The sequence below is a fragment of the Nannospalax galili genome, unplaced genomic scaffold (genome assembly GCF_000622305.1).
Source record: "Nannospalax galili isolate Female #2095 unplaced genomic scaffold, S.galili_v1.0 scaffold1230, whole genome shotgun sequence".
Taxonomy (NCBI): domain Eukaryota; kingdom Metazoa; phylum Chordata; class Mammalia; order Rodentia; family Spalacidae; genus Nannospalax; species Nannospalax galili.
Window position 1 is genome coordinate 1,590,995 of NW_008329135.1, and position 11,112 is coordinate 1,602,106.

An 11,112-nucleotide genomic window follows, 5' to 3' on the forward strand; every position below is an offset into this window, starting at 1 on the left:
TGCCTTAAGGCTTCTGACTTCTGCAGGCACTGCACGACACCGGTGTACTTACGCATGCAGGCAATACACTCATGCACATAAAAAATAATAATTAAAAATAAAGTCAAATTAACAATGTATTTTAAAAAAAGTTTGTGTCTTAGAGTAGGTGGATCCACTGGAAATGAGAAATTTTTCCATCACTCGGGGAGGGGGAGACATTTCTTCAGTGTTGTGGCCACTGTTTATTTGCCCATGTTCCTAGAAGTAGCCTGCCACTCATGTTCATGCAAGCAATCCTAATCAAACGCACTGGTTCACAAAGAAAGAGAGGAATGGATGTAACATGCTTAGGCACAGGCTGTGACAGTACTGAACCAAAGAAGCGAAATATAATGATGTTGGGTGATTGAATGTTTTTTTAAATACAGAAGTACCGCCTATGGGGCTGGAGTGGTTAAGAGTTCATGCCGCTCTTGCAGAGGACCCAAGTTTGGTTCCTGGTACCCACATCAGACAGTTCACAACTGCCTATAACTCCAGCTCCAGGGGATCCAACACCCTCTTCTGGCTTCTGTGAGCACTGAACTCATATCCACAAACCCACATTCAGACACGCACATACACACATTATTAAAAATAAAAATACAGTATTTATTACATTTATTTTATTTTATGCTATGACTGTTTGGCCTGCCTGTATGTATGTATATGTACCACATGTGTGCCTGGTGCCTGTGGAGGTGAGAAGAGAGTGTTAGATTCCTTGGTACTGAAGTTACAGATGGTTGTAAGCTGCCATGTGGTATCTGAACTGAACGTGCATCCTCTACAAGAGCAGCAAATGTTCTTGAATGCTGAGCCATCTCTCCAGCTCCAAATAGATGTAATTAAAAAAAAAAAAAAAAAAACTTTAAAAAAAAAAAAAAAAAAAAAAAAAAAAAATCCATCAACTAATGAATGAATAAAATGATATACTGATACAATGGAATACTAGTCACTCATAAGTACTGATACATGCAATAACAACATGGACAAATCTTAAAAACTTAGCTAACAGAAGACAGATACAGAAGATCACATATGGGCTTGGGGTATGGCTCTGTGGTATGAGTGCTTGCCTATTATGTATGAGATCAATCTTCAGCACCACAAGGAAACAAAATAAAAACAAATATTCCCACATATTACATAATTTCCTATATATGAAATGCCAAGAATAGACAAATTCAGAGACACTAAGATAATGGCTGTAGACAAGGACAACAGATAAACAAGGTAAACATTGCCAGAGACAGTGACTGCTTAATGGATATAGTTATTTTGGGGAGAGAAAAATGTTCAGGTTAGGCTGGAAGAAATACTCTCCTGAGGTTCAGTGTTGAACATCCCAGCCAAAACTCCTGAAACTGATCCTTATAGCTGCCAGAATAATGCCTTGGAGCTAGGATGGAAAAGATGCTTCTACACTAAGTAAGACAAGATGGCAGAGGCACCTTTGCAGAGAGAATTGAGGAAGGATCAAGCCTCGGGGATTTGGACCTGTTTGCTTTATGTTCCATCAGAGAACCAATCAGCGGCTTATGCTCCTCAGGAGGCCAGAGAAACAAATGATGGATGTACTAATGAAGATTACATGATGACATTGAGAAGTCCCAAGCTAGCCATTCTCTGTAAACTGGGACTGATGGTGGGGCTGATGCTATGCAGCTGGGTTCCCTGGTATTGGGGATGATAGTATTCTGGAACTGCAGAGAACAGACAGTAATACTTAATCAGAAGCAAGGCAGATGCAAAATGGAACAGCAACGAGGCAGAGTAGAGTCAGAGACTCCAACTCGAAATGGCCAACAGGTCACAACGTTCTACCAGGGAAGACAGTTTCCAGAGCTGAACTCTCAGACCTAAAACCCACTGAGAAACATTTTGGGACCCTTCGAGGAAAGACTGTGATACCTTAAGGAATACTAGTAGCAACAGTTTCCCTAATCAGTCATAAAGGAAGCCTATAGTCACTAGTTAGAATGAAGACAGAGTCTAGACTATTTAAGAACTCTTGGCTACAGGGTTTGAGTTGACACTATTAAAAAACTTAAAAAGAGATGGCTCAGCGGTTAAGAGCACTGATTGCTCTCAAAGAAGACCTGGGCTCCATTCCCAGCACCCCCATGGTTGCTGACAACCATCTGTAACTCCAGTTCCAGGAGATACGACGCCCTCTTCTGGTCTCTGTTGACACTGCACAACACAGGTGTTCATATATCCATGCAAGCAAAACACCCATACATATAAAATTAAATTTTTTAAAAAGAAACTTAAGGGGCTAGAGAGGTGGCTCAGTGGTTAAGAACACTGGTTGTTCTTATAGAAGACCCAGGTTCGATTCCCAGCACCCACATGACAGCTAACTGTAACTCCAGTCCCAGGAGCTCTGACAGCTTCTTCTGACCTGTGTGCACTTACCTACATGCAGGCAATACACACATACCCATAAAAATAAAAATAATAATTTTTTAAAAGAAACTTAAAACATCATGCAACCCCAATGCTAGAGGGGAGCCCACAGAGCATGAGAGTAAATGGAGAGATAAACTGGGTGTTACAGGCTATTAGCTCTTTTGTGTTCACTTCCTAGTTCTTGAATGCATGATTAGGACAGATACACAGCGTCAGGTAGAACTCTCACTTTGTCCTCTTAGGAGATTACACACCCTAACAGCAGGAAAGGCAACCTGTAAGCCTCTAAATCTGCCCCACTTCCACATAAGATTGTAAACCAAAGTAATATTACATTGCAAAAGTCATGTCAGATTATCATCATCTTCAAAGTCTTAAAGAATGCAGGCTGCTGGTCCCCAGACAATCCTCCCTTTAATTTACCTGGTTCCTAAAAAATCCACTGGGTTGTAGGAAATGAGAGTGGATTGTGGTCAACTTAATTAAAAGGAAGACTTAGTCACTGCAGCTGTGTTGCATGAGATGTTTGTACTAGAAGAAAAGAACAATCTCTTTAAAATAGTGTGGAGGTTAGACACAAATGATAAAGACAGAGATAGAGATGTTGGAGATAGGAATGAAAGGGACAGATAATAGAAAGATAGATAAGTAGAAGATAGATTAATGATAGGTACATAGATGATAGAGATAGAGATAGATGATAGACGATAGAGGATAGATAGATGATAGATAGAGAGATGATAGATGATACATACATACATACATACATACATACACACATACATACGTACGTACATACACAGGTACATAGATACATAGATGAGAGAAAGCAGACTAGGTAGAGATAGACAATAGATAAAAGACAGGTTTATACATATATGCTTAGATGATAGGTAGATATGATAGAGATAGAGATAGAGATAGGAATTGAGAGGAGATAGAAATTATAGAAATAGAAAAACAATGTGAAGATTTACAGAAGGATTTCTTCTCAGGCCCCGAGAAGATGTTTCTATTCACTTAGATTCAAAAGCAGTGCACATTCCTGGTCTTTGCCCAGGGCTATGTTAACTCTCCTGATCACTGAAACAATGCAGTCCAAAGCGCCATGATCACCTGGACATCTTACAGAGCGTCTGCTGTGGAATGTATTAGAACTCCCAAGTCATCTGATAAATGAGTTGGAGTCATATTCCCAAGTACTTCAGGATCTGTATTACCTCCAAAATATAGGGAGGACCCCAGGGAATGTGGGGCCCCCTCCTGAGAGAGAAATAAATGTGTGATACATTACGATTCATCGTAACAGGATGTCCTGACATTCCCAAGACTTTTATGTGTATGGGTATATTGCCTGCATCTGAGTAGGTGCACCTGTGTTGTGCAATGTCCACAGAGGTCAGAAGAGAGCATCAGATCCCCTGGAGCTGGAGTTATGGATGGTTGTTAGCTACCATGTGGGTGCTTGGAATTGAACCCAGGTACTCTGGAAGAGCACAGATACTCTTAACCACTGAGCAACCACTCCAGTCCCTCCTCAAGATTTTTAGACCCTTAATTTTTTTTAAATATTTCACTCATTATTTTCTATTTTATGTGTATGGATATATTGCCTGCATGTATGTAACTGCACCTACGTTGTGCAATGTCCACAGAGATCCAAAGAAGGTGTAGAAGCTGGGCGTGGTGGTGCAGGTCTTTAATCCCAGCATTTCCAAGGCAGAGGCAGGTGGATCTCTGTGAGATTTAGGCCAGCCTGGTCTACATAGCAAGTTCCAGACCAGCTAGGGCTACAGGGAGACTCTGTCTCAAAAACACTTAAAAATAAATAATAAATAAATAAATAAATAGATGATTAGATAGATGATAGATATAGATGATAGATGATAGATAGATGATAGATAGGTGATATAGATAGATATAGATGATAGATAGATAGATAGATAGATAGATAGATAGATAGATAGATAGATAGATAGATAGATAGATAGATGCATCAGATCCCCTGGAACTAGGGTTACAGATGGTTGCTAGCTGCCATGTGGATGCTGGGAACTAAATCTGGGTCCTCTGCAAGAGCATCCAGTGCTCTTAACCACTGAGCCATCAACCCAGCCCAGCTTAATTTTCTTCTGAAACACCTTCCAGCAGATTCACAGCACAAAAATGGACTCTGTAGGTTATTTTAATAAGGAGAACATGAAATTGGGAGTAGGGAAGCAGGGGTGGATCTGGGAGGAGTTAGGGGGAGAAAAAGGGGGTGAATATGATCAAAATACATTGTATGAAATTTTCAAAAAAATTAAAATATTATATTGTAGAAGAGATTGTGTCTCTGTGTGTGTATGTATGTGTGTGTGTATGTGTATGCATGAGCACACACACACATATCAGCACCACATGAATGCCACAGAAGGCATCAAATCCCCTGGAGCTGGAGTTATAGTCGGCTGTGAGTCATCGGACATGGGTGTTAGGAACCAAACTTGGGGGGCTGAGAGGTAGCTCAGTGGTTAAAAACACTGGCTGTTCTTGCAGAAGACCCGGGTTTGAATCCCAGCACCCACAGGGCAGCTAACATCTGTCCATAACTCCAGTTCCAGGGGATCCAACAGCCTCTTCTGTCCTCCGTGGGCATTGCACAACATGGGTGTACTTACATACATGCGGGCAATACACACATACATATAAAGTAAAATAATGAATAGAAGAAAAAAAGAAAAAAAAAAAAAACCAAACTTGGGTCCTCTGGAGGAGCAGCAAGCTCTCGTAACTACCAAGCCATCTCTCCAGCTTCGGGAACAGCTTTTGGTGGAAAGCTGTTGGTTTGAGCAGAAGGTGGACAGCTGCTGCATTCAGCTTAAAAGAAGGCAGTGGGGGAGGGGGTGTCTTTCATGTTGTCTACCCAGTTATCAGCTAGTGAACTAGGCCTGGATTCTCATCATTAATCCCAGTGGATTACCTGAAGAATTTATGCTCCCTGCTCCTGCAAATTCAGTCTGTTAAACTAGAGATGCTAGTTCCTCCATGAGTGGAAACACTTTAACAAATAGAATAAGCATTCACTGAGCATAAGACTATATCAGTCATTTAGTCCTTGATGCTAACAGACAAGTAGACAAAAAGTGTTTTTCTGGCAGCAAGAGACCTGCATCCTCATAAATAGTAGGATTTGTTATAAATAATCAAGGCGGGATAAGGTATGTCTACAATTCAGGGGGTGTATATATGGTGCCTGTTGAAGAAAAAAAAGTGTGAAAAGTGTGTGTATGAAAGTGCCCACTGTCTTGATGACAGAATGAAGTGAATTTATTGCAGGGCCTAAGTGAATCTGAGCAGCGCAGTATTCAGACTTGAGCAGAAGTGGATAGTGCCTAGCCCTTACATACCCTCCAATTTCTCCACTACAGTGTTATAGCTAACTTAACTATCTAATGGGCTTTCTGGTGTTCACACACATAGCAGGTCAGACATGCCACAGAATTAAAGGCTTCTGGGAGCGTCCTTCAACCAATGGCTGAAAAGAATTGGGGATTAAGTACCTCAGCTCCTTTCAGTCGTGGCGGGAGTAATTCTGAGATTCAGCCTCGCAAGTCCTAGAGCTTTTTAGCAAGCTTCAGTTATGCACAGAGCTTGCTTGTGGGGCCTTTGCTGGCTTAGTTACTTTCTATTTTTGTGATAAAAGTACTGACCAAAACCAACTTGGTGGGGAAAGGGTTTATCTTATCTTACATTTTCCAGGTCACAGTTCATCACTGAGGAAGTCAGGACAGGAACTCAGCAGGAACCTGGAGGCAGGAGCTGAAGCAGAGACCATGGAGGAACGCTGCTTACTGGCTTGCTCTTCCAACCTACAGCCTGTTTTCTTATACAACCCAGGACCACCTGCCTAGGGGTGGCAATGCCCACAGTGGGCTGGGCCCTCCCATATCACCCAACAATCAAGAAAATGCCCCAAAGACAAGACCACAGGCCAATCCAATGGAGGAAATTCCCCAATTGAGAGTCCCTCTACTGAGGTGTGTCAAGTGGACAACTAAAGCTATCCAGCACCCTGACTGACATGGCTCCTGTTCCATCTTCCACGGGCTTCTCAGGGTATCTATGTTAATATTATACCCAAGAAATCACTTATAGTCTAATCTCTGTTTTGGTATTTACTTCTAAAAGAAATCAAATTTTAAAAGATTCCCAGGCCATTCATAAAGGAATTACCACATGAGATACTCAAACCAAGTCTTGTCACCTGGACAAGATTATTTCCACTGGTCAGCCAATATTCTAGACTTTCTAGCCAATATTCTAGAAAGACCCAGAACATGGGTTCCCTTCTGTTTCCACTTGAAAGAGTAAGAAACTATACTTGTTACTGTAAGACATGGGAAGCCAGAGGCAGTGGGCAGTGCATGGCAACTCACTCTGAAGAGCATGCTGGTAAATTAACTAGAGTTATCTTGTCAGGCCCACTCCTTCAACACGTTCCAGGAATGGAATCATTGTCTTTCTTGGACGAAGTTTCCACACTCAGAAGCCCCCTGTGACAATACCTCCCTTCTCCAGCCCCATAGCCTTTGCTCCCCACCCAGCCTCTTATTTTTGGACCTCTTTAAAATGCCACACCTTGAACCTAATCTGCTCTTACTGCTTCATTTGTAACAGACCCAAAAATCCCATTAGAACCATAATCTATAACTTTGTCAATTAATTTAAAACTAGCTGAACTGGGCACAGTGTACATGCCTGTAATTCCAACACTTGGTATGTGAAGGTGGGAGGATCAGGAGTTCAGGGTCATCTTTGGCTACATAACAAATTTGAAGCCAGCCTGGACTACATGAGAACTTGTCTCAAAAAATAAACTGGAGCTATAGAGATGGCTCAGTGGTTAGGAACACATGCTGCTCTTACAGAGGACCTGAGCTCAGTTCCCAGCACCCACATCAGGTGGTTCACAGACACCTGTAACTCCAGCTCCAGAGACTCCAGCTCCAGGGTATTCAACTTTTTCTGGCCTCTGCAGACGCCTGCACACATGTGCATATACACCCACACAGAGACATGTGCACATACACATAAAAATAAATCTTTTTTTAAAAACTGCTCCCCTTTAGTGCAGTGCATTTTCAACCCTTTCCTGAAAATAAGAAACAGAGGTAAACTGCCTTTCATTCACAGAAAATGAAAAACCTAATAATTTAAATTGGCATACTGCATTACATATGTGAAAACAAAATGCATAAAAATAATGATGGAGGCTTGGAGATACAACTCAGCAGTTAAGAGCACTGGCTGCTCTTGCAGAGGACCCGGGTTCAATTCTCAGCACCCACATGGTGGCTAACAACCGTCCATAAATCCAATTCCAGAGGATCCAGTGCCCTCTTCTGACCTCCACAGGCACTGCACAACACATGGGTACACTTACATACATGAAGGTAAAGCATTCATACACATAAAAAATATATAAAATATTTTTAAAAATCGTAGAATTTGTTTCTTGATGGTAAAAGCATAAGGAGTTTTGACTTCCTCGATTCTTTTCTCTTCCCTGTCTTCTAAGATACTGTAAGTCTGTTTCCAGTGTTCTACCTGTAATAGGAGCAAGAAACTCATAGATCCTGCCCACTTCAATTTCAATTTATTTCCCCATGATAGTCTTTCAGATTTAAAACATGTACATGCAAGTAGAAATAACTCACACTCTGCAAGTCAGAATATCACTTACTTACAGAAATGAGGAAACAGAATACTTTCACGGTAATATGAAAAAAATCCATATCTGATTTTATGAATACTGAATCTATTCACAATAAAAATTACTGACCTGTCAACCATAAACAAATAAAAACCAAAGTAAATATTTATGAAAAAAAATTAATTAGTTCCATGACAGCTCATTCTGTCCACCGAGGAAAGATCAGCTCCTGAATTCCCATTTGTTCTCTTACAAAACTTTTCACAAAATAGCTGAAGATCATCCGGTGCAAGAGAAATAAAAGATAGCTACCATTCTTCAAGACCGACAGAAGATGCTGGAAAATGAGTTTCATGTTCAAAGGGAGAGTCTATGAAATCTCATCCATTTAAATCCCAGGCACAAGGAAAAATGAGTACAGTGCAAATGAGATCTGAAGAGTTTCCACCGTGTAAGGAAATAAAACGCAAACTAGAATGCCCAGGGCTAGAAAGCACAACTAAATTCATTGTAAGTTCATACCCTATATCAGACCAGAACCGAGAGACCATCTCAACAACAGTAACAACTGCACTGATGCACACCCATAATCACAGCACTCGGGAGCTGGAGGCAGGAGGATCCATATTCCAGGGGATATGGGGAGTCTCAGGCCAGCCTGGATACTTGAGACTCTGCCTCAAAAAATAACAACAAAACAGCCATTTCTGGAATGAACTGCTTGTCACATACCAAGTTTTAGGTTGAATAAAATGAAATTGCCCATGTAGGACTTTTTTTTTTTCTAACAATAAATAACATGTAGCTTGATCTAATATTTTTCTCTCATGTTTATACAACTTCAGAACACTTGAAAATGTTGTAATACTGCTTGTAATACTGGTCTAAAACAACTGCATTAAAAAAGAAAACTAGGGGGCTAGAGAGACGGCTCAGTGATTAAGAGCTCTGGCTGCTCTTGCAGAGGACCTGGGTTCAGTTCCCCGCACCTACATGGCAGCTAACAATTATCCATAACTTCAGTTCCAGGGCTCCAACTCCTTCTTCTGACCTCTGCAGGCATTGCATGACATGAGTGCACTTACACACACACACACAGACAATACACTCATACACATAAAATAAAAATAATAAAGAAAATATATATTTTTATTTTTAAAAACTGATCCTGTATTTCTTGCTTTTCTCCTTGCTGTGATAAAATACCTGACCAAAAAAAAAAAAACAAAAAAAAAAAAAAAAAACTTAAAGGCGGATGAATCTTAAAGGAGGGAAGATTTGTTCTGTCTAACAGTTTCAGAGGAGGCAGCCTACTATCCAGACAGGGCATGCATGGCAGAGCAGAGAGGTTCAGATCATGGTGGCCAGGAAGGAGAGAGACAGAAAGAGAGAAAGGAAGAGAGAAGAAGAGATCAGAGACAAGCTAGCTACCGGGACCCATGCCCAGTGACCTACTTCCTAGAGATAGCTCCCACCCCGAAATTTTCCAGAACTTTCCAAAATAGCATCACCGGCTGAGGACCTAGGCCTTAGTGTATGAGACTGTGGAGGGCACTTCATACTCAGATCATAATAGTTCACAGGACTTATGAGCTCAATTTCATAAGTGTGCCAAGAAGGACCGTTCAGAACTTGATATTCAGTTTTCAATTACTGTTCAGCTCCACATCATAAAAGTTCTAAGTCTTTGAAACCCTGAGGGTTTCACATAATATAGATTAGTCAGAAAACTAGAATTTAACATGAACTTTCTTAATGGAAAACAGTTTAGAGTTTATCCCCCCAAATTAAAAATAGAACCACCATATGATCTAGTCATCTCACTTCTGGATATATAATCAAAGGAAATGAAATTAGAATATTAAAGAGATACTCCCATGTTTATTATAGAATTATTCAAAACAGCCAAGATATCAAATCAAGCAGAGCACCCAATCAATGAATGGGTAAAGACAATGTTATATACATGCAAAATGGAGCAGTATTCAGTCTTTTATTTATTTTTTACTTTATTTTATGTGTATGAGTGTTATGCCTGCATGCATGTAGGTATACCCATATTGTGCAATGCTGTGGAGGTCAGAAGAGGGCATTGGATCCATCCCATGGAACTGGGATTATGGACGGTTGTTAGCCACCTGGTAGGTGCTGGGATTCGAACCCAGGTCCTCTGCAAGAGCAGCCAGTGTTCTTAACCGCTGAGCCATCTCTCCAACCCCTATTCAGCCTTTTAAAAAGTAAAATCCTATCATTCACAACATCTTAGATGAACCAGGAAGACATTATGTAAAGGAAATGTCAGACACAGAGAAACTACTACCAGCCTTTCTTACTCTTTCAAGGTGTTCCAAGATATCAAAGCAAGGACAGGGTGGTTCCTCCAGCGCAAAAATCTGCATTTCCCTGGGTCTTCCAGTAAGATCTAGAATCAAGAGTGCTGACAACACTGGAGGTAAAAGTCTGTAAATGATCTCTGTGAAGGCTGAAGGGGTGGATGGCTGAACAGAGTTCCTGTTGCTCGTGCGGGTGACATGGTAATAGCCACAGAGAAGAACGGAAAACCAGAGCTAAGAAAGAATGTCCGACCAGCAGGGAAAGTTGTACTGAAGAAAAGACGGGGTGTTTCTCTATTTTGAAGATAATGCAGAGGTCATAGTACACAATGAAGACAAGATGAATTGTTCCCCCATCACTGGTCCAGTTGCAAAGCAGTGTGCAGACTTGCAGCCCAGTATTATGTCCAGTGCAGGTAATGTTGCATGATTCTCCAGTGTATTTGTAAAATATGATCCATTAAGAAGTACTTATCAGGGCTGGAGAGATGGCTCAGTGGTTAAGAGCACTGACTGCTCTTGCAGAGGACCCGGGTTCGATTCCCAGCACCCACATGGCAGCAACGAACCATCCTTAACTCCAGTTCCAAGGAAATACAAAGCCCTCTTCTGACCTCCGCGGCATTGCACGACAGGGGTGCACTCACA

At 41.1% G+C, this 11,112-nt stretch overlaps 1 pseudogene; it reads left to right on the forward strand.

Moving 5' to 3' along the window:
- Positions 1-10,426: 10,426 nt before the first annotated feature.
- On the forward strand, positions 10,427-10,894 carry LOC103733986 (annotated as a pseudogene).
- Positions 10,895-11,112: the final 218 nt, after the last annotated feature.